This window comes from Falco peregrinus, chromosome 14, assembly GCF_023634155.1.
Source record: "Falco peregrinus isolate bFalPer1 chromosome 14, bFalPer1.pri, whole genome shotgun sequence".
In the NCBI taxonomy this organism is placed as follows: Eukaryota; Metazoa; Chordata; class Aves; order Falconiformes; family Falconidae; genus Falco; species Falco peregrinus.
Window position 1 is genome coordinate 1,463,801 of NC_073734.1, and position 24,030 is coordinate 1,487,830.

The 24,030-nt window shown below is 50.0% G+C and overlaps 1 pseudogene; it reads right to left on the reverse strand.

Annotated features, from left to right (window-relative positions):
- The window catches only part of LOC129785695 (hydrocephalus-inducing protein homolog), a 95,695-nt pseudogene that overhangs the window by 47,061 nt on the left and 24,604 nt on the right, over nucleotides 1-24,030 (reverse strand).

Consider the following 24,030-nt stretch of genomic DNA (forward strand, 5'->3'; position numbering starts at 1 on the left):
TTTAATGCTCAGGGAAAAGTCAGATGCAACGTGTTTCTGCATAACAGCAGCTGGGCTTTGTGGCTCTTGTACAGCCTCACTTAGAAAGCAAAAGTTATTGGATTTAGTGCTTTGCTGGTGGTCAATTTGTCACCTTAAAAATATTTTCTGCAGAGTTTTACAGTGATTGGGGAGTGCAGCCCACAGAAATAATGAGAAAAAATGGAGCCATGCGCAAGCTGAGCTTCGCTCATGGAAGCAGTGACAGCTGATGAAACTGCTGGAGTTCCTGCTCATTAAGGAGACACTGATGCAATTGGGGGCCTGACCTGCTCCCATCACGACTAGCAAGAACATCGCCAGTGACTAATGGGGAAGCATTGGGCCCGCAATGTTCACGTGCTGGACCTGAGGCTTTTGAGAGGGAGGAGGAAAGCCAAGGCGCCGCCAGCCTCAGAACCGGGCTGCTCTACATGGCCCTGCACCTGTGCTGGGGGTTGTGCCTGGTTATACTGGGCAGGGCTCTGCTGGTGCTTGGCGGGGATCACTGCCTGCTGTGGGAAAGGCACAGAAAAATTCCCCCCCACCTCTTTTAGTTTGTTGTTTTTACCAGAAACATTGCCAGAACAGAAAAGCTGCCGGTTAAGGGCCACACTTCAGCACTACCTCCCATCCCATGCCCTTCCTACTCCATCCCCATGTCTGCATACCCCTGCCCTCAGATAGCTGGGATGGGAATGACACTCCTGAGGATGACTTCAGGGGATGCCCGAGAAAGTAGATACCTTCACATCTTCAAATTACCAGAGAAGAGGATCCCACCGAGGTCAGGACTCATTCTCAGGACTGAGAAACAGAGCACAAGTCAGACACCGCACCTCCTGCCTCCCACCCCACGCTGTACCCACAGGACAACTTGGTTCCTGATGTAGCAGGAGCTTGGTATCCCTCACGTAGACCTGCTTCTCCAAGACCCAGAGGGATGTAAGGTCCGTGCTTCACCTGAACTCTGAACTTCAGTCCACATCACTAAGCTGTTCCCTGCAGCCTACAGATAAGAGATGCTAAGGAAACGTCCCTGACACACTAATAGCCACATGAAAACCACTGCCAACAGATGAAGCTGGCAGGCTAAACTTTGGCCTTTTAGCCATTAATTGTGAGCTGTTCTTTACGGTAATTCTTGTCCTGTTAGATCTACCCTTGTAATGAATAACTACTGCTCCTGACAAAACAGGAAAGATAAGGTTTGGAGGTTTATTAATAGCTCTTCTTCTGACATGCTTTTCAACTACGTCCATTTGTACGTTTGCTTTGATGTACAACATCTAAACTTTCACAGGTCCAGATCTCCCAACGGTGCCTTGCAATCCCCAGCTTGTATAAACTCATCTAGCCGCACCAATCTGAGGGAGACCTTCCCAGCAGAACCTGCTGAGATCTTGCCCGTAATTGCCCTTCAGAAAGGGAACAACACCAGATTAGTAAGCAATTTCATTGTGATCTGTCTTGGCGTTTACATCTTGCTTGCTTTCACCAGGCATCAGCTCCCCAAGCTGGGCAAAAGTTAAATCCCATGAGGATACCACGGGCAAAATACTCCTGACAATTTAGCAACCAACTGACAAGTGAACAACGCTGACAGTTCTGTGGCTCAGGCTTTCCCGACTACCGCGCTGCCTTTCCTCCTGGAACCATACGTTTAGTCAGTGCAGCGTGCAACGAGGCTGCAACATACTTCGTCCCATGGTATGTTTCTCTTCTACAACCAAAACCCCTTTACTCCTCTGGTGCCTTAATTTGCATTATAAAATCATCTGAGTTTGTGAGAATTGATTTCATTAAAAGCTGCCTCCAACCCCAAGACCGACAGTAAAATTACTGGTGATTGAATTGCCCCCTCTGTCAACTAAGACCTATTGCAGGAAAAAAACCCCAAAGATCACTTAATCTTGGCATACGTAATTTTTTGGTAATGGTATAAAAGCCAAAGTCGAGCACTGTAACCACTCCAGTAAACACAGTCTGTTAGGTCAAAGCATCCAAGACTCCATCTCCATACTGAAAAAATCCTGCACAGAGCCAGCATCTCACAAGCTCTCTCTTTCCCTCTTTACCTGCACGTAGGCTCTGTTGTCACATCCCTGTACATCCCATGGTAACTCTCCAGCCCCACACCTCCATGTAGTATAATGGGTACTGCAGGGAGGGATGCAAGGCGGCTCCTGGCACTGTGCCATGTAGGATCATTTCCTGAGCTTCCAGAGCTTGATGGGACATTCCTAAATGGACCTTCTCAGACAGATCCTCTCTAACCCATAGCACAGCACAGCACAGTGTAACGTCAGGAAAAGGCAGTGCTGCACTGAGATCTGCTTCCAGGCACCATTTTCAACTGAAATGTACTGGAATGACATTTATCTCCGTGAATGCCGTGGAGAAGAAACTCACTAACCAGCCTTAACAATGAGAACGGCAGGAAAAGACTTTTTATATTTATACTATTGTTATTTTTTTTTATTACTACACTATGCAGTGAACAGCTGGGTATGGACATGCAGGGGGAGGACAGGCACAGAGCCAAGCTGCATAATGGGGAGTGCTTTGGTGTCAGGGTTCCCACACACACACACACACACACACCCTTTACGAAAGAGGAGTCAAAACGTGTCCATGTTTTCTGGTAGATACCACGGCAAGGGAGAGTTCTGAACAAGCAACAGCAGAAGGATGCTGAATTGGCCCCGTGGATTCATTTGAGAGCTCTGCCGTGGAGTAAAATACACCATACAAGTCCTTAGATAAAGTTGTAAGAGGCAAGGAATGTCCTTATGAAGTGACCCGCTGCAAGAGCAGAGCTCGCAGTACTGACCGAGAGGAAAGGTTAGCATTGGAGATGGGCTGAAAAATGCACTGAAGGTGAAAGCTGGTAGGTTACACTTGATGCCAAGGGAATTTTGAGAAAGGAGGCAGAGAGAAGTGATACGAGCGGCGCACTGGACTAGGAAACTGTGGCGCCTGCGGCTGCCTTGCAAAGGGGCAAGAGCCTTGAATTCGCCCAGGCCAGAAGACAGAAGTTGCAGCAACTAAGAAGTCTCAGTTGTGCAGAGAGAGAATGAAGGACACAGAGGCCAGCTGATGGTCCACAAACTTTGATCTCTCATTCCCTTCTACTCCACTAAGCCTCCTCCCCCTCTCACGTGCACGCATGCTTACACATAGCGGCACACAAAACTATTATGTGATATTGATGTTGGCTTTAACACAACACTACATCCGTACTCAGCAAAAGTTAAGCACACACTAAAGCTGCTTCAGTTCTCCACTAAATAGGAAGAGACTAAAACAGTCCTGAATGTAAGTCTGTAAGGCTGGCACTCCTACCACCTATGCCATAACTCTTAAATACTGCGTCTCGTATCTACACATTAAGCTCTCCAGGACAGGAAACATCACGCATTAATGTCCAAAGCACAGGTTTAAGTGTTTGTGATGCTGAACAATCATTACGGGAGTCATTCAAAAGAATGCAATGACATTAAACTAAAAACTTCCCCTGTCGTTAATAATGATGCAGCCTTGGTCACAGCCTCTAACGCAGGGAAATTAATCCCCTGACATGAGGAGGAAAACGGTCTCTCCCGCGAAAGCCTCTGTAAGTAGAGTTGTTCAAAGACAATTAACAGCTAATGACCTACTCGCCTGTGGAGCAGTGTATTGGTGAGACTCTCCAGCCAACTTGTCATGCCAGCTGGGAGGCCAGTTCTTTTCTGCTGGGGCTGCTGGAGCCACTGAGCTCACCTGGGACCTCGGGGCAGGCACCTGAGCAACTTCTCACAGCACAAGCAGCAGGGAACCCACTGTCACCCAGCGCAGTCCCCAGCACTGGCTGGAGAAACCACTCCTGGCACACCATGGCCTCATCGCACAGGGAGAACGTGGTTGTTCTGCTCCCAGGCTGCAAGGGGACGTGGTGACCTGGTCAAGAGTGGGGAGCACTCGGATTTTGAGTGGAGGATACAAGCTTGGGGGAGTACAGTCGAGATACTGGAGGGCTGGGCTGCTATTCAGGGGACACAGCAGAACCGCATGCAGCCGAGGGATGGAAAATGCAAAAACCTGTATTTGGGATGGAAGAATCCCTGGCAGTGCAGGCTGGTGGGCACGAAAGCCTTTCTACAGAAGAGGAGCTTAGGGGCTGGAGCACAGCACATACAGGGAGATGCTGGGATCTCAAGGCTTTGCACAGCCTTGAGAAGGAAAGATGAAGGCTGGTATCACTTGGTCTTACTTTTCGTGTTGAGTGCACACCTGATCAAACTTTGACACTGGTCTTGCTTTGAGCACTGTGTTTGCTCACATGATCTCCAGAGGTCTCTTCCAAAGTTATTCTAGGATTTTATCTTCTCCAGCAGCCCAATTCCATTTCACGTGTTCCCCAAATTTCTCATATTATTTCTTATACATCTGTGCATATATATAGGCAGATGGTAGACAGACAGGCATTAGAGGAACTCAACCTTTAAGAAAGTTCCCAATGAGGAATTCATTATGACATTTCGCTGAACACTTAAAGCAAAAAAAAATAAAAGAGCAGAAAGACAGGAACCTCAGAGTATTTAAAAAAGAAATCTGAATGAAAGTGGGGGCGACCTAATTAGAATAAAACGCTGCTTATATTCAAAGATCATCAGTTTGAAATTTCAGACTGGCTTTCAAAAGTTCATAACGAAATGGAAGAGATGACTGATGCCTTTGGCTGACATGGGAAATCTTACCAGCTTTTGATCTCTGCGCACACGCAATCCAGTTATTCAGAATTGTACTTTCTTGTGTAGTTTGAAATAAAGCTTTCGTAACGCTTCCCATCCCTTTGTTGCAAGTCAGGACTGAAACATTCAGTTGGTGAAGTTCAGCATAAAATCCAGATCAAGCAGGATTCAACGTACGCCGTATCACGCGATAGAACAGTTGGCAAGGACATTGCCAAGAGATGCTACACATGACTGGGTACTTGTTTTGGTGGTGACAAGTAGATCTGGAAATCCCAGAGGGAAGCTGTACAGGGATTTACAAGTTCCTGCCTATGTATTTCCACAGTGAAAAGAAGCAGCCTGCTTGAACAGCATCCTGGAAGCCTGCTTCAACAGCCTTGCCAGGCTTTGGTAGAAGCCTCTTGGACCTTCGCATTTCCCAGGAGAAAGAGCAAAGAGCCTTCTCTTGACCCCTGTTTTCCTGGGGAAGAAACCGAAGCAACTCAGGTGCACTAAGGCAGACGGCACGTCTTTGCTGCATTCTGGACCTCAGCTCCTACACCAAAACCTCTGGGACCAAGCAACACGGAGCTAACTACCAGCCAGCTGAAGTGGTTTCCTTGCAGGTGCAGTTTCCAAAACGCATTACCCTCTCCAGTTCAGCAAACTGGAAAACCAGTGACTGTCTTCTCAGACCAAGAGGAACAGTACAGGCTGTCCACGACACAGCACACATCAGGCGCTTGACCAGGAGACTGCCGAAATACCACGTGCTTGTGGCCTCCCAGGGAATGGGTATATTTGGCCAATAGGGCCACATAACCATTTCAGAAGGTTCTGAAGATCAAGGAGGTTGCTGGTAGCTACTACAGCATGCTAGAGCACTTTCCAGGAGATCTGAGAGAGACAAAGCTCTAGAAAAGGCTCCCAACCCACGCACCAGGCATTTGCTGCACCTTTTGCCTGTGCGCCCATCGGCATTCTGCTTTGGGGCTAAAGTGCAGGTTTGAAGCCGCTGCCAGCTCATCTCCACTTAAGAGCTCATTCTAATGAAGAATAGTGGACCCCAGGGACCAGATCAAACCTACTGGAAAACCAGGTTCTGGACCCCACAGGGTTTTTGTCAGGGTCTCAATACCAGTTGCTTTGATCTATCATCTCTGATTGCACTTGCTACTATAGACAAACTGCTGGTAAAGCTGATGATAAATTCTTAAATGTCTCTTCCACCAGCTCAGAGCTTGCCCATTTCTTAACACTGCCTTTGGTCTTCAGGAACTGAGCTCCTAGAGCTGTCGTCTGCCACGCAGGATCTTACACAGCCCGAGGGCAGTCCAGCTGCCTTCCTACATTTGCTCGTTCAATCTAACAGAATCAGTCTTGCACGACTGTGCACTGAAGACACCGTTGCACTATAAAACTCCACTCTGCAGCTTGCAGAGTTTTAGCAGAGGCTGCGCCATGCTTCAAACACTATAATCAACAGCAAACCCCACGTGCCCTGCCCATTTCCAGCCACGGCAGCAGTACAGCAGCTCACACGCTCTGGCTCCTTTTTGTCGCTGTTTACCAACTGTATTATCACACAACAGTGTTTTGCACAAAAAGAGATGAGCTCCCTACCTCTGAGGGCTGATGCAGTAGCGGGCCGCCCCGTTACCGATGTTGCGAACCAGCAGTGTTTTCTGGGTGCTGTACTTGACTGGACAGGCTGAGAAGTTCACCTGGTCGGGGAAGTCCAGGATAGCTCGGGCACCTATAGCTCGGAGAGGCACAACAAACTTCTCCCCTTTCTGTGATGCAGATGAGCTCGTGGAAATAATCCTGCGGGGAAAGAAACAATCTCAGCACAATGCTTTTAGTACTTTCCCCACGGCAGAAGGAAAGCTGCTGTTTTCTATGGCTGTAGCAGTATCATTCAGTAACGCAACAGTACTTTTTACCTTCATGAGCTTTCATTCCAGTAGCATGACTTGCACAGGGTCGTTAACTTGCAAAGGAGAAACAACCCCATTGATTCACCTGCTTTTGCAGCAAGCTGGAAGCACCACAATTATCTGATGCTTTGATTCTGAGACACCAGAACAGTCTCTTCACGCAAGGGATCACAGCACTAACGCAACCTGCTTCGATCGCCACTGCAGACTATTGGAAGCACCACTGAGAACCCAGCTGTGCCACAGCACTAACTCCAGTGCCAGCAACGCGGCGACCTCGTTGAAGCTTGGCAGGGGATGCTCAGGTACACTTTCAAAAGGACTTCACCACATGCATAGTCAATGGTCAGTCTTCGGTGAAATACTTCACAAGCTGGACACGGTAATTGCGGCAGCGTCAGGGCAGTGCAGGGTACGGCTGTATTTCCTGCCCCTTCTCACAGCGTTATAGGGCCAAGGCTGGGGACACGCACCCTTCAAAAGCCACCTGATCCATCTCCCCACACCAGAGCTGGCTCAGCTCCAGACCCAAACTGTTTTTGCGAGAGGTTTCACAAGTACCTAAAAGCGCTAACAGTTCCACCCCTGCCCTCAGCAGCCTATGCCACCTCTGCGCTAGAATTAAAGGGTGTTAGTTCTTCCTGTGTCTGAACTCCGTTTCCCTTTACATCTCACCCAGCCTCAGGGGGCACAGGAGACAGCTCTGGCTGATGCCGTAATCACACCCCTCTGTAAGGTCTGTTCTAGAGGAGTAAGTGACGGCGTGCCTGGTTAGCACACCCACCCCAGGCAGGCGGCATCGGGAGCTGCACACGGGGGACACTCAGACACCCCACCAGAGCAAAGCCGGCTGTGCAGTCCCAGCCACTGCCTTCTGCAGAACAGAGCCAGGCAATCCCCCCCGCGCCCCGGCTGTCTGGCGTTTAGCAGCAGGAAGGCAAATCAAATTACCAAAACCATGTTACTGTAGAGATGAGCAGAGCAGTCTCCAGATGTATGGCGTGGCATCGCTGCGCTGGAACTATCACCTTGCCCCCACTGAAATCAGTGGTAAATCTGCTGCCATAGGGCCAGGAGCCATTACCCCCAGCAGCGCTCTTATGGATGAGCTGATAAAAACTCTGCTTCTCGTCACTCACTGGCTGCCCTGATTTTTTCCTCAGTGCTTTTAATTAAAATTTGATATTTTTATCACTGTTGAAGCAGCAAGCGCTTTAGGATTTTAATGATTTAGGAATTGCATACAGCAGCAAACTCCCTTCAGCAGAACCGATCCAGACTCCCCCACAGCTGGGATTTCCTGCTCCTGTCCCCATCCCCTCCTGGAAGGGCCCTAAGGCAGCCAGCCCAGGCACAGACACGCACCTATTGCTCTAACGCAAGCGCTGACAGCCAGCGCCTCACCCACCACCCAGCACCTCGCCTACCACCTGCTCAGCTGGGGTTTAAGCTTGTCAATACAGATGCTGCCCCATCCAAGACAAAAAGAATAATCTCCTTTTCTAGACATCTCAAATATTCACCCTAGAAACTGCAGAAGGGCTTTTGCTTTTCCTATTTGGAAGGTAAAATACTAGGAAGGGAACTGCAGCAAGCAACCTGCATGATTTAATACCGCATTTCAGGAAAGCGTTTCATCTTCAGCAAGTCGTTCTGAGTTAGCAATTTTGTACTCAATCTTGCAGCCTAAGCCCTCTAAAATAAAAGCTATGGGCAGCCCATATGAATTTAAAGCACCTATTATCTGGCTACTTCACGTCCTGCACTGTTTCGATCCTCAGAAACTCATTAGCAAATGAAGAATGTTATTTGCTTTTGTTGTTGTTGTTCTTTTGGCCACACTACTGTAACAAAGGCATTGCAAAGCCAATTGAAAGCTACCTGCCTTATTAAGTCTTGGCATGCCATATTTACTTAGCTCCCTCTTCCAGGTGCCAGGTAGGCAGAGGAGGATGCAAGTTCAGATCAGCAGGAGGATAAAGAAAAAAGGAACTTCAACAACTGGAGCTACTTGGAGCAAGTAAAAGGAAGTAATTGTCAAGGTGTTGTCATTGCTAAGGAGCAAATGGATCAACAGCAATGCAATTAAGAGCCCAAGAAATAAATCCCCCCCAAAAGCAAGCACAGGCAGCCTTCCCAGCTCCGTTGCTGGTGAGGGGCGCTGGGACCACCTGCACAGCAATGCACAAGGGATTTCTCCAGGGACCTGAGGGCAAGGCTAAAGCAACAAGGATTTGGTTTCACAGAGACAACCACGACCTTGAGAGAGAAAGATGCCTCTCGCCATTCATGCAGATGCACATTATGCTCCAAGCCCCCTCTCCAGGGACACCGTGGGACATGGCATCCCGTGCAAGGCTTGACTCAGCACTTCAGAGCGGGCTGACCCTTCAGCCACGCTCTACCACCCCACCAACGTGGGACCTTGCACCAGGCTGAATGCAGCGCCAGCCCAAACAGGGGGAAACCCAAGGCAAGAGGGGTGCTAGGCAGAAGCTGGCTGTTTGTGCCACTGTGAACCCATGGTCCCTTAAGCTTTTGAAAGCTGAATTGCCCTCCCTTGGGGGCAACAGGTTGCAAAGTCTCTACTTCAGCACTGCCTCGTGTTACCAGGGCACTAACCCTGCTACGCACTTGCTTGCAGCCTAGGGGCACAGTTGAGACCAGTTCAAAATGTTGTTCTGCTTCGCAACTGCAAACCCTTAGCAGACTGTTTAAGACCAGGTTTCTAAATAAACGTGCCTGGATGACAGAGGGGTTGCATCCCATCTATGCTTTAAAGTTTGCTGTGTTTAGACACAGCTTCAGGCTATAGGTTTTCATGAAAATACGACTTCATCCTGCATACAACTCCCCTCTCAGTTTCACGGAAGATACAGACAGTTGTACGATGGCTCCCCTTCTCGTGCTCCCCTGTGACAAGCAGTAAATTACAAGCTCTGGCCTTCCAGGTATCACCACTGGCGTCTGAACTGGCACCCACTGAGACTGAAGCAGCTGCTCGTCTTGGGTGTTGTTTCAGGCTCTTTGTAAACTCAGGCTAACAGTAATTACTGTCGCAGCAATATCAAGCCTAACTGCCCAGAACCCCAAACTCAGATGTCAGTTTCCCTGCATAACCTATCCCAAATGCTTCACTGAATTCCTTGCAGCAGCCAACTTGCAAAGAAAAGATCCTTGTAGCATGAGGTAACACAGCAAGCCAAGCAGGGAAAGCTCCTGCTGAAACCCTGATATAAAAAAAGGCTGGAAAATAAGGGCCGTGACAACAGAGGAGAGACCAGAGGATGAAGATCCGTTCGCAGCAGAGGGGGTGCCCCTGCGCCTGCCCCCCTCAGCTGCCGCTTCGCAGGAGTCTTTGAAATGAGTCACTTGGCTTCAGGTTCCTGTGGCGCCGCGCCATTTGCCTTGGTCTTCTGCCCCTTTCCTCCTCACAAGAGTCATCTTAAAAGTATTCTTGGAATAGCTTCTGTGCACAACAAAACATCTAGCAGGGCTGGGCTGAATTTTAAAGGACTTCATTTCAGTCATGCAATAACTCACCGTCCTGTCATATTTCAGAGTAATCAATGTGCATTAATTCAGTCTCCACTGAGCATCAGCAATGAATTTCACAAACCTCACAGCCTGAACTTGCACTGCCTGAAAACAGTGCACTGCTACAGTGAAAAGAGCAAGAGGACAACACAGAATAAGCTCTGCTATGTTTTTATGTGCTTCTTGCTTCCTTCTTCCTTTACAATAAACTACTAATAAGCCTGAAGGACGCACAAATGGAAGTATTTCTGTCTGTTGTTTATCTGCCGGTCAGTGCCACAATGGTTTCCAGTTCAGCAGAGGCCGTCAGACCATGACGCAAGAACACACGGGAACAGGGGCTGGCACGAGAACACCCACGCTGTACAATGGAGCCATAAAACAGAAACGTGCAAATCAGAAGCAGCAAGAGTAACAAACTGGAAATGTTGCCCAGCAGAAAAATTAGCAGTTCATTTATAACACAAGTGCCAATAAACCAAGAGGCGCGTCAGCTATTCCTTTTCTGACAGTCTGACCACGTGGCACATTCCCAAATGACTGCGAGACAGTAGGAAACTGCTCATTTTCCAAGAAAGGGCTACGTGGCATTTCAGCCACTAACAACTCACATGGCCCTATTACTTAGGGCTGAGGCACAATTTTACTCCTTTCAATCAGGAGTGACTTCACTGAAGTCAGACTTACTCCAGGGAAGAACAGATTCAAAGCAAGAGAATGACACAAACCGGCTCCTCATCAGGAAGACCCAGACCCCACTTCACTGGGTTACCCACAGTCCCTGTGGATCATGCAGTATCAGAGATGTAGGAGTTATTCAAAGGCAGCACTCCTGAGCCTTCCACAACTAACACACAGATACTCTGCAGGCAAGCAACTGCAAGCCCAACACAGGTGGCTTTACAGAACCATCTCCCAAAGCCTGCCTCTTGGCTAAGGGCTTTTCAAGGTGCTCTGCACATCCTGACCATGCTACTGATGCATTTCTAGCTGAGCGACAGCACTCCGGCACTTTCCTGACTCACACTCCATCAAGTACGAGACAAAAAGTTCGATTTATACAACATTCTGGTTCTGCTGTAGAGTCCCCATGTGCTCCTCACCAAGCAGCCCACATCCCTCTCCCAATGCCCTGCAAGGAGCACAAAACCCAGGTCGGCAGAAACCGCCAGGGTGTCGCTCAAGCTGTGCAGAGGACCTCGCTGGCACAGCTCCCTAATGCCACACGCTCACCAGTTCAAGGGCAAGACAAGGGACAAAGTACTGGACATGAGTGTTCCTGGGAGTTACCTCACCCTACTTCTATTTGGGGTGATGTTCATGTGTTGCTCTGCTGCTTCTCTGTAGTTGAAGAGCAGCTCTTTGCCCTTCATGGGAACCGATTTACTTCCATCCCAAAAATGAATGCTCATGAATACTAGTCAATCACATTTTAAAGGAAGCAGTGTCCCCTGCAAAGCCTACCTCGGTGAGATTAAGCTCTTATGTCACTTGGGCAGTATGGAGAACTGCCCTAAGCCAACATCATTTTAACCTTCCATACGAATGACGTAAAACAATTTCTCAGTCCCTCCGCAAAGCAACAGATCATTTCACAAGCATGGGGAGCCAGGCACCACAGGGCATTTCCTCTCTAGTTTGCTACAGCCATGCTGTTTGAGGATAGGACAGGGTGTTCAACTACATCTAAGCAGCAAACAGAAGATGAGAGAACAGCTGTGCCCAAAGAGAGCCTGCACCTCTGGCCTGGCACAGAAACACCAGCTGGCTCAGAGCGACCCCCTCACCTTGCATCACCCACAAAGTCACGCAAAGAACTGTGCCAAGAGGCAGCAGAGTGCTGGTGTAAAGAGTCAGCCTGTCTGTCTGTGTTCCCCTGCAGGGCTTCCTCCCTTCCATGCCAGGTACTAAACCCTTTTGCGTTAACAAGCCTCCAGGTAACACCGCCGCCCCTTCACATCACGGCACAGTGCCAGACTTGCCAGGGCCACAGCACCGATGTTCCAACCTCCGAGCAAAAGCATGGCACACGGGGCAGGGAATAGGTGCCAGCTGACACAGCAACCACAGCCCCATGCACGCAGGCACAGCCACACCAGCGTGACTGCCCAAAGGCTCCAGGCTAACACTCTGCCTGCAGATGCTACCTGCCCCTTCACTCCTGTGTGCGCTCCAGATGCCTCAGTCCTCTGCAGCACACCAGCCTCCTGCTGGTTAAAGACATCTGGAGCTCAGCGTGTCTGGGCCAGGCTGGCTCCCTGCCACGAGCACAGCGCATCTTCTCCCCTAGAATCACAGCTGGAGCACAGGCGGGCAAGTATCCTCAGGGGCAGCACAGCGGCAAGGCTGGAACACAGAGGGTATGAAAAAGCATCACCTTCGCTCCAGCCCAGGGTGAGGCAGGGAACTGGTTGCCAGATGGGAAAGGGGAAAGCTCTCTGGATCTAGCCATTCCCCTAGCGTTTTCCATCATAATTAAGCCCCTAACATCGAGTAGAGAGGTGCGATGGCTAAACACCTTACCAGCACCCCTCCCTGCCATTTCCCTACTGTCCCACGTGCGCCTTCCCCTGAAAACGCCCAGGAAAGCACAGGGAGGGAACGCACAGCTCGTCAGTCCCTGCTGCGGTGGCATCGCATGGTGCTGCCAGCCAGGATGTGACCAGCTGCAGGCTGCCTGACCACAGCCTAGAGCAAACCTCGCAGCACGGCATGGGCTATAACCGGTGTGCAAGAAAAGTGCCGGCTTCAGACAGAACGTTCCGCCGTCTCACTACTGCGGCCAACACGATATGCATTCAAGAAGCAACTCCAGTTTTCAAAGGTGGTGGTCCTCACTCTGATCAGGCTCAGCTTTGGGTCCTCCAAACAACAGGTTTGTATTTATGCAAACAGGCTTTTGTATTTATAATTATCAGAGCAAACCCGTAATTATGCAGCAATAGTCAGATACTAGAAACCAACACCATGAGAGGCCACCCCACCACACAGTGCACTCTTATCCCTGAAGCCAACAGACATGGCATTAAACGTTCCAGCACCAAAGGATAATCACAGTCTGAAGCATAGAAGAGCCTCCAGCCTATGACAGCATCATCTTCACCACAGGAAAAGTTTCCCCCAGCTGCAGATCCAGTGCAATGCCACCGAAACCAGGACAGTGCCTCAAAACCCACAGCAGATGCCCTGTTCTGAACCCAGCCCCGCAGGTTCACCTCCCACTGAAGGCACACACCTCTCGGGACCTCCAGTCTCACCTTGTTCTCATCAGGGGAGAAAACGATGCGGAAAGTCGCAAGCATGCCAGGCAGTACCTTGCGGCACACAGCATGGTGGCTGATCAGCTTGAAATAAGGTGAGCTCTCCAAGATGACCTTCACCAGCCCAGGAACCTGCAGAAAAGAGAGGAAAGTATGATCTTGCAGCTTGTGGAAACAGGAGGAGAAGAGGCCTGGTGATACCACCTTCACAAAGCACTTTTAGCTCTGGAGGTACATGCACGTAACACATAAGAGTGAACATTAATCCCTTCTGCCTGGGCAAAACAGCTCGAGGCCAGAGGCAGCAGGGCGATGAAGGAAGGGCCAAGCAGGGAAGACACCAGCAGCACGGCGGTATAATATCTGAATCAAGTCACCCGTGTATTCAATAAGCCCAGAGAATCTGCTGGCTTCTGCCCGTACACATCCAGGCAGACATGCCCCTAGAAGGGGCATGTATTATCTGAACGCCAAACAGTACGTGTTAATCCTGGCGGAAGGAAGAAATTCACTTTAACGTGCTGGGTTTGAGCGGGGCAGTCAAGCTGCGGTGCTACAGTCATGTAGGCAGACCAGCAAGAGGGGACCACAGATACTGTGGCCTTACTGGGAATAAAAGCAGCAAATGAAGAGCAAAAGGAGGAAACACAGGAAGACAAAGAGACAACCCCAGAAACAGAGAGATGGCTGGGAAAATCCAAAGGGAGCTGGAAAGAAGCAAGGGAGAAGCACAATATGCTACAAGGAAAGGCTGATGCAGAGGATGAGAGCCAGCAACCTGGCCAAGTGATGGAAAGCCAGGCGACCCCCCAGGCTGTGCCTATCAACTAGGGGCTTCAAAGGCATTTTCTGCCCCGAGATACATGACTGGCACTGCCTGGTGGTGGTTTCATTATTAAAAGCCAACCTCTGCTCTCCGGAGGCTCCTGCTGCCTGTGACTGTAGCCAGGCAGCTGCCAGCGCAGGCAAGCCAGATCCCTGGGGACCCCTGCCCACCCCCAGCAGTCCCTGCAGGCACCCTGCTGCACGGTTCTGCCCTCTGGGGCACCACCAGCACACAGACAGCACACAGGCATTTTCCTAGCACATAGAGAGCAACCCCTGAGCGCCAAATCTCAAAGTCTGAAGCAGGTGATTTGGACTGGTGGGCAGCTTCACGGATCAACAACAACCCCACATGAGGCTTGGAAAAAATGGAGGCTCACTCTGCGCCACCCACCCGAGCCTGGTAACCCGTGGCCAAGGCAGTCCTGAACTCTCCAAACGCCCTTGGAACCCAGCAATGTCCTGGGGCAGCGAGTTCCAGGAGCCAACTTCACAGTGCAGACAAGCATTTTGGTCACCATGTCCCTTAGAAGGGGAGCACGTGTGGCTCAGACCTTCAGCAAAAGCCACCCAGAACATCTGAGGGTGCTGAGGAACAGCCTGAAAATAGAAAAGCAATTTTACAACACAGGTAAGAGCAGGAAGTATATAGTACAGCACTTCTGTAGTTGCATGATTACAGAGCCTCTATGCGGAATATATTTTGCTGTCAGCTGGATTTTTATGGGGCAGACAACTTCAGGCTACCATGCAGTGTAACTCAGTATGATTCAGAGGAATGTGGGAAACTGGCACGAAAAACTTGAGACGGAGCACAACGTTGCTTTTCTCCAGGACATCGCCAAAAGCCAACCAATTTAGAATATAACACCCTCGCAGGATTATCCTCTCTGTCTTTCTGTATTTAAAACATACCAAAGATTTTCCTGGAGCTTATCTTACTTTTACACCCATGCTCTCCAGTGGTTGAGCTCTAACTAGCTTCACAACTACATTGTTTTGGGAAAAAAACCACAGTTCACACATTGCCTCCCCCTTCACAGGGCACGTAAATCCCAAGGTGCAGCTTTACACAGTACAAGTTTATTATCATTTACTGGGAATGGCAGAAATGTTAATGCAGATGATCTTTTCCACTTGAGGAAGCATGAATAGAGCAAATTAACTGTTTGCCTGTTGGCTGGTACTTGGCAAAGATAAACATTTTGAAGTGCTGCATGGATAATGGAGCAGGTGAAGCCAAAGACTCAGTGGGAATGAAGCAGAGAGTAGGAAGAGAGAAAGTGAGGACTGAGGCACATTTTAATCAGGGACGAGGATACCTACAGCAAAGACTGCCCAAAATTCAGCGCAGATCACACCAGTGGCATCCCCCGGGTGCAGGCACACATGCTGCATCTTATCAATGTTCCCAAGTTAAATGCCAGACCAGGAATGGTGCAGTACTCTCCCGGAATAACTGAGGGAGCACACCCGCATCCTTCCTTGCCAAAGGGTCTTCCATTTTCACCCATATCCCTGTCACAACCTGTTATCTCAGGAGATACTTGGACTTGCTGTTCTTCCACCTGCAATATGCCTCGACAGCTTTTTTTTGTTGTCCACCTGTTTGCCCTCCCCAACAGGGAAATTTGGAAAGGAGGCGAATTCACCGTCTCTTGTGCACACTTCCATCTTCCCATCCCACCCTGCCCTCAGGCATACCCCTTCCTCTTCATTACAGAAGAGTATCCTTAATTACACCCCTCTTTCTGACCTGTCTCTACTGCCCGTGCACTTACTGCTATGTATCAAGAGAAACCCCTGCGTGTATGAAAGTGCGCAGGGAGAGAACACCAAGCTCAGCTCCTTTCCTCCCTCCTGCCTTTTCCCACCAGCTTGCCCTTGGCACATGCCTCATTCCAGCAAACGTTTCCCCAGCTGAAGTTCAAAAGGTCCCAATTTCCCTCCTGACAGTGGAACAAAACTGCTGACATTTTTCAACTTTTCCATTCTCAACTTTCTTGGGAAGTCTCAAAATGATCGTTCTTTTCAAGTAAAGGTGGAGACCTTTGAGGGCACTTTACTCCAAACAGGCCGTGGCTCTCCAAAGGGGAAGCAGAGCATCACGTTGTCTCAGGAAAACCTGAGCAGAACCCAATTAAGCTTAGCAGGAGCCTGAAGGGGCACCTAAAGGCCTCCCGCTGCTGCTGCTAAATCAGCCTGCTTCCACTGCTGTTTCAAAACACCTTTCCTGAAGCGCTGTTACCACTAATTATAACTTACTCCAGCATAAAGTGGAGAAGACCCCACCCCGAGCTCTGACAGCCCGTTCAGCTCTCTGTGCAGCTCACCCAGAGGCAGAGGTGCCCTGTGGAAACTGAGATTAACCACGGAGCCACCAGGACGCGGTGCACACTCGAGGGAAAGCACGAGGGCAGGGAAGAACTGTACAGCCCCCAACATTCCCACCCGTGCAGGGCTTCCACGGGGAAAGGTGCTGACCAGAAAAGCTCCTTTCAGCTAGGTACCACCAACACACAGCCAAAACCAGGGGGAGAAACCTCAGCATGGCAAGATTTCCACCGTCTTGCAAAATAAAGGCGGTGAGACGTTTTATTCTGGATGCGCTGTGCTGCAGCAGGCGACTGGCTGTGCTGTGCACCGCACGGATGACACTGCTCTCCAGTTCCAGCACAGGGTTAAACTTCCACATCCCAGCACTTACCTTGTCCACGTTCCTCAGAATCAGTGGCACTTCATAGACCTCATCGGGGACGTAGCTCTGAAATACCACCTCTGATGGGAAAGGCCGGAACAAGCTCTGTTCCAGGGCAACTGCCGAGAACTGGAGATGCAAAAGAGAGCAGAGAGATTCAGCCGCGGGGAGAAAGACTCATCGGTGAGAGAATACAACACTGGCCTCCAGCAAAGGACAGTCCCTTGGTGAGTACGCCTGCCCAGCTCACGCTAGGGGAACAGAAGCTCACCCACCTGTGTTCTGAGCAGATCAAAAGTTTCTGGGCCACACTAGAGCAGGCTCAAGCGAGCAGCTCTTTTGGCAGGTGTTTCTCCAGGTCGCCTTCTCCAACAGGCAAGGCAGCACTTACCTCCGGCAGAGCCCTGGGCTAACACGGTCACACAGCTCCAGAGCACTCACTGCAAGAGCTGTAAGCACTCGTGGAGCAAGGGAAAGCCAAGAATTTACAGGAGACCCCATGGGAAACAATTTGGGGATCATCTTTACATTGAGACACAGAGACCGAGCCCAACACATCCTCAAATCTCTTTTTTGACACACAGCCCAGAAACCAGGAAGAAGAGAAGACAGGCCAGAAAGGAACACCGCCGTTAAGAAAGCGACAGATGAGGTGGTAAGTTCCAGGTACTTTCCCAGCATCACTGGGCAATCTGAGTAAAGCTGGACTTGGCATCTCCTTTTCCCACGAGCTTTCAATGGATGCTTCATTATATTCTATTATTGCCATTTTCTTTAATACCACTACAGAAGCAGGTCTGAAAACATACAGAAACAGCAAATGCTTACAGCGCCGAGGCGTTACTTTGAGAAAACTCCTCCCTGCTCTGCCTCCCCCCTTCCAGCTGAACTCTTCACACTCACAAGACACAGGCACGTCTCCTGCTTCTCCACAGGAGTCAGGGTCGTGCTGAAGCCAGCGGCCACAGCACACGGCCAGTTCTGTGTGCGCTCGTCCAAGGCGTTCCCAACCTCACGCGCTGTCTAGGGCAATCCTTAACCAATTTGCTACAGGTCTCTCGCTGGCAGTTTTCCACTCAACAGCCTACCTCAGTCATCTACCCCTTTGGAACGTGTGTTATACTAAGCAGATCTGTAAGAAAAGCAGCTTTAAACACACGTGTAAATAAACATTGATCCAGATAAAGCACACCCACTCCCCTCTGCCCAGGGCCATTCCCCTGTGTACCTGGCAGCCTGAAAAATCTAACACCCTGTACGGGTCCCACTCGTTGTTCCAACCCAAAGCATTCATGCAATTGCTTTAGCTACACCTTGAGTAGTTACCGTAGGCCCTCAGCCCTCAAAGGCCAACGCTGCCACCACTGAGGGCATCCTATGACCCCAAGTGTTCGACAGAGACTACACCAAACCAAGGGCTGGCTATTTCAGCAGGAAGGTGGGAAATTGCAAGCTTGCATCCTTGTGGCCCGCCCCAGCCTTCCCCCAGTATCATGCTTTAGCCGCAGTAGCTCATCTCCAGCAAAAGCCACCAACTTCAACAGAGGTTGTTTATATGGGCTTAGCGCAGGTCAGGACTTCAACATCTCACTGGGGAAAAATGTTTTACCTTTCCCCCAGCAGAAGGAACTCCACACCAGCAGCAGTCTGAAACAACAACAGGACTTAGTCACCAAGGCATTTAGATAAGCTGGAGGCAAGCCTGTCACAAGCACGCGCTCTCTTCAAACGTCACATCAAACAGCAAGGAAAAGGGCAAGAAAAGGCTACCTTACGATGGGAGGCTTCGCTCATGTCTAGAATCTGGATAATCTGGGGTCGCCGCATCTCCCGAGTGCTGGCCAGCCTCTGCTTGGTGGTAAGAGACATCTCCTTCAGGAGGGCAGAGGGAGTCAGCTGAAATGCAAAACACCAGCAAGAGCTACAGAACTGCCTTTATTCAGAAAGGCTTTTCTCCTTCAAGAGCCACCGATGAATAATTTGTGATCATAGCCGCTAGGATAGTCCTGGAAGTCCCATAATTACCTGTTGAAATATTTACCATTAGTAAATTAATGATAGAGAGTGCAATACACATGCTCCAAACAAGTAGCTTTGTCCCGTTAGCTTCTCCTTCGTGATTTGATGTGACATGTTGGGGGTTTTGCTCTTCGGGCATTTGTTTCCTTTCCAGTTTGGCCGGAGTGAGCCAGTGACCTTTGAAAAAGGTTGGGAGGAGTTACCAGAAATCCCTTAACTCCACCCTTGCACAACGCTCACAACCACCACACATGTGGAGATGTCACTGCTGGGTGAGTCAGGAAAGCAGAAAATCAGTGTTGTGCCAAGACTGAGGTGGAGAGGAATGGCTCCAAGTTTTAGTTATCTCTTTTGAATTAGCACTTGTTTTCTCTGTTTGGGCCTCCGAGACCCCTCCACAGAAGTATGCAAAGGTATCTCCTCGACAGAGCTTCAGCACCAGGTCATCTTCAGCCAAGTGAGCTCTGGTCAGCAAAGGGCTGTCTGAGGATGGGGAGGAGGAATTGCCCTGACTCCGCTGCTGTCTGCAGCGCTGGATCTGTGCTCCACACGGGATACGGGACAGAACAACTGTTTTGGAACCTGTTCCATCTGGGACCAGCCATACCTCTCGAAACCTTCAAGCAAGAGTTTGAGCAGCCCACCACGTGCCCAGCTGCCTGGAGGGCAGGTATGGTCAGAGCAGCGCTGGCAAGCATCCCGAGGTGACAAAACGTTACTGCCCACACAAAGGGGGCGGAGAGAAGCACACGCTCACGCTTCAGCTATTCCGGTGCAATGCCCGGTACGTTCATTTAAATGGCTCCAGTGGCACATCCAGACACAACTCTGGACTTCCCCTGAAGCAGCACACAGTCCATCCCCTACCGCACCATGGTCACCACCTCCGACAGAAGCATGGCAGCAGAGAGACGGGGAGGTGGTGTCCAGCTTCACAGTGCTGCCAGACAACAGGAGGGGCAGGTAGAGGAAGGACGCGGGGGCAGTTTCCAGCCTTACACAGCTCCTACCTGGCCGCAGCAGGTACTTACAGTTGCAAGCTTCTCTGTCCCTCTGGCTAGCTTCGGCTTACGAGGCACTACCACTTGGCTCGGGAATCTACCAGCCATCCTGGAGGACCCCGTGAACCAGCGGGGCTTTCCAGTGGCCATGCCTCAGTTGACCTGCAAGGAACAGCAACGGGACTTGGAAAACCCAGCATCCCCTTCCATGGCAGACCCAAAGGAGACAGCTGTGTCTCCGGGCTGTGGCTCCTTCATAACTGGAGGGCAGCCGGCATCCCCACCCTGTTTCATAACTAGACCCTATTTCAGTGGCAGAGTTAAGACTGATAGAAGTAAAAGCCCAGAACAAACACTCCAAAACAGCCTTTTGCTGTGGGCGCAGTCCCACAAGCCACAAACACACATCAAAGACTGCTGCCACTTCTCATCTTCTCCCCCTCTTCCATGTATTTTGGAACTATTTGCTGGAATTATTATCCAAATCTCTATTAATACCCAAACTGTCCTTTATTACTCTTTAAAAGTTTTTTGGTGGGAACAATGTCACTTCACTGCTTCATTTTGCAAAAACAGCTGACCCGATGTGACTTTGTGCCTGACCCTACTAAGTGCTCAGACTATTATGAACAACCTTAAACCCAGGGATCGCTGCTGCCCCAAGCATCAAAATCAGACTGCTCTCCTACTTTGCAAACCAAACGCCCATCCTTTGTGCAAGGAGGTTGGTGATGTTTTTAACTAAGGGACCATAGAGTTCAATACTCTGATTAACAACTATGGTTTCTCAAAGCTAATTTGGTTAGGTTACAAAACTTATCCAGCAAATATGACTCCTTCCAGGCATGAAATTACCATGCCCAAGAGCCTTTCTCCATGGAGAATGAGGGCCTTATTTTTCACTTACTAACACCCAAACTCTAGGCTCCCTACAGGCATGAAAAGCTGTAGCAGCAGAAATAAAAGCATGAAACCATTAAAGTCGCATGAGCAATTAGCTCAAATAGAAATACAACAGATGTGACAGCTTGGCCACTTCAGGCTATCCTAATGGCAGTTCCTCTCAAGCATCCTTATCCTGCAGGCAGCACGGCTTGACAGGTCCATGGGCCATCCTTCTTCTATCACCAGCCTGCTGACAACCTCCCCATCTGTCTCTCAAAAAGTGGGTGTGCAAGAAAGGGAAAGAAAACACCCCCAGAAAGTGGGTCTCAAGCACCGACAAAAGTCAAAGGTGAGTATGTACAGCATTTACTAAGCACTACTTTGGACGAGAAATCGTTTCCCCTCCCTTTCTGGCTAACTGGACCAAGGAACAGATGGATGTCCCCACCTCTTTTTTTTTCTGGGACTTGAAAGACCAGTGGCCTCAAACCCAGCTCTACCCTAAAATTATTTTACATCCTGACAATAAGTAAAAAATCACAGATCCTACCCCCTCCTGCTTCCTCCTGTTCCACATCATTTTTCTTCATGTGGACTTGCTGTACACAGCTAGACACCATTCTATGCAAAGACCACCATTCCCTTCCCCTCAAGTTTGACCCACATCCTGCAAACGAGGCAATACTTTCAGCTCATTACTCCCGAAACAGCTACAGCATTGCGCATGTTCACGGTACCAGGCCCTTCATAGTTTCAGGGAACAACAGGGTTGCCATTTCCTTTTGTCCTTGCCGGGAACATGAGAGAACAGCACGGTCCTACGGACACAAGGGCATGCTGCAGCTGGAGCTCGGATTGAAAGCCAGAAATAACTATTCGTTAAGAGAGAAATCTAATGGGGATGATACAACACTAATCTGGGTATCAGTGCTTTATTACTGGGTCTTGAGAGTAACTGGATTATTTGTTTCAATTTTCTAACTATAATTTCACTTCACTTGAAACTAATCCTGCTCATCATGCCCACACCAGTTATTTCCAGAGGGCTTCCAGTCTGCATGCCCCCATACCAGTCCAGCAGCTTCCCCTACCCTCTAGCCCCAGGGTTAGGCACTTCCACAGCCCCACTTCCCTGGAGCCTGCAGGGACCAGCCTCCTGCATTAGGAGGAAAGCAGCAGAACTAAGAAAGCAGCCACATTCTCCTGCGGGGGCAGGACAAAACAGCAACCGCAACACAGCCCACCTCCAGCCACCACCCCTGGCTGCTGCACGGGGAGCTCCATCTTCCCCACCTCAGAGAGCCCTTCACCCCCCCCCAGAAATTAAGGACAGACTGCAACTGCCCCTCTGCTCCAGGCTCAGGGCACAGACGGCTCGGGCACCTCGACTGTGGGTTCAGAGCATGAACGCCCCAACCCTGGGCAGGGGAACCAGCTGCGCCAGGACACAACAGCTACCATCACCTCAGAAAAGCAATGAGGAAATATACCCAGGGCTGGGGTACAATTCCTGACGTGTCTCAGGAAACCCACATGTGCCAGAGCAGGGTGCCAAGCTCCAGCCTCCTCCCCCACGCTCCCTTTACTCCAGTACCTACTACTATGTACTGCTCTGCTTTTGTGCTGTGCCTCACATGGCTGCCAGGGCAGGGTGAGAAGCAGCAAGAGAATTCCTTCCTGGCACCTTCTCCAGGGGAGCAGCGCTGCACTTTGCCAAGGTGAGGTTTTTTGGCTCTGCATGATTTCAAATGTGAGGGGTCTGTTTTCTCACCACAGAAAGCAGGGAGCAGAAATATTGTGCTGTACCTCACATGGCTGCCAGAGCACGGTGAGAAACAGCAAAACAATTCCTTCCTAGCATCTTCTCCAGGGGAGCAGCGCTGCGCCTTCCCAAGGTGATTTTTTTGTTCTGTGAATGATTCCAAGTATGAGAGGTCAAATTTCTCAGAACAGAATGCATGGAGCAGAACTTTTGTGCTGTTCCTCTCATGGCTGCCAGGGCACGGTGGGAAACAGCAAGAGAATTCCTACCTGGGATCTTCTCACCATGTCCTTGCAGCCACGTCAGGCACAGCAGAAAAGTTCGGCACCCTTCTCTCTGTGGTGAGAAACTGGACGCCTTTACATTGGCAATCATGCAGAGCCCCAAAGAGTCACCTTGGCAAAGTGCTGCACTGTCCCCCTGGAGAAGCTGCCAGGCAGGAATTCTCTTGCTGCTTCTCACCCTGCCCTGGCAGCCATGTGAGGCACAGCACTAAAGTTCTGCTCCCTGCTTTGCGTGGTGAGAAAATTGACCCAAAAATTTTGCACTCATGCAGAACCAGAGCTGACCTTGACATAAGTGCAGCACTGTTCCCCCCTGGAGAAGGTGCCGGGAAGGAATTCTTTTGCTGCTTCTCACCCTGCCCTGGCAGCCATGTGAGGCACAGCACAAAAGTTCTGCTCCCTGCTTCCTGTGGTGAGCAAAACTGACCCTTCAAAGCTGCAACCGTTAAGAGCCCAAAAAAGGCACCTTGGGAAAGTGCAGCACTCCTCCCATAAAGAAGGTACCAGGACAAAATTTTCTTGCTGTTCTCACCCTGCCCTGGCAGCCATGCGAGGCACAGCACAAAAGTTCTGCTCCCTGCTTTCTGTGGTGAGAAAATGGAACCAAAGTTTGTGCACTCCTGTAGAGCCAAAAGAAAAAAATATATCTTGGGAAAGTGCAGCACAGCTCCCCTGGAGAAGGTGCCAGGCAGGAATTCTCTTGCTGCTTCTCGCCCTGCCCTGGCAGCCATGTGAGGCACAGCACTAAAGTTCTGCTCCCTGCTTCCTGTGGTGAGAAAACTGACCTCTTTTCATTGGCAATCATGCACAGAAAAAAAATAATCACCTTAAAGCGCAGCGCTGCTTACCTGGAGAAGATGCCAGGCAGGAATTCTCTTGCTGCTTCTCACCCTGCCCTGGCAGCCATGTGAGGCACAGCACAAAAGTTCTGATCTCTGCTTTCTGTGGTGATAAAATTGATCCTTCAGAGTTGCAATGGTTAAAAGCCCAAAAAATCACCTTGGGAAAGTACAGCACTCCTCCCATAAAGAAGGTACCAGGAAAAAATTCTCTTGCTGTTCTCTACCCTGCACTTGCAGCCATGTGAGG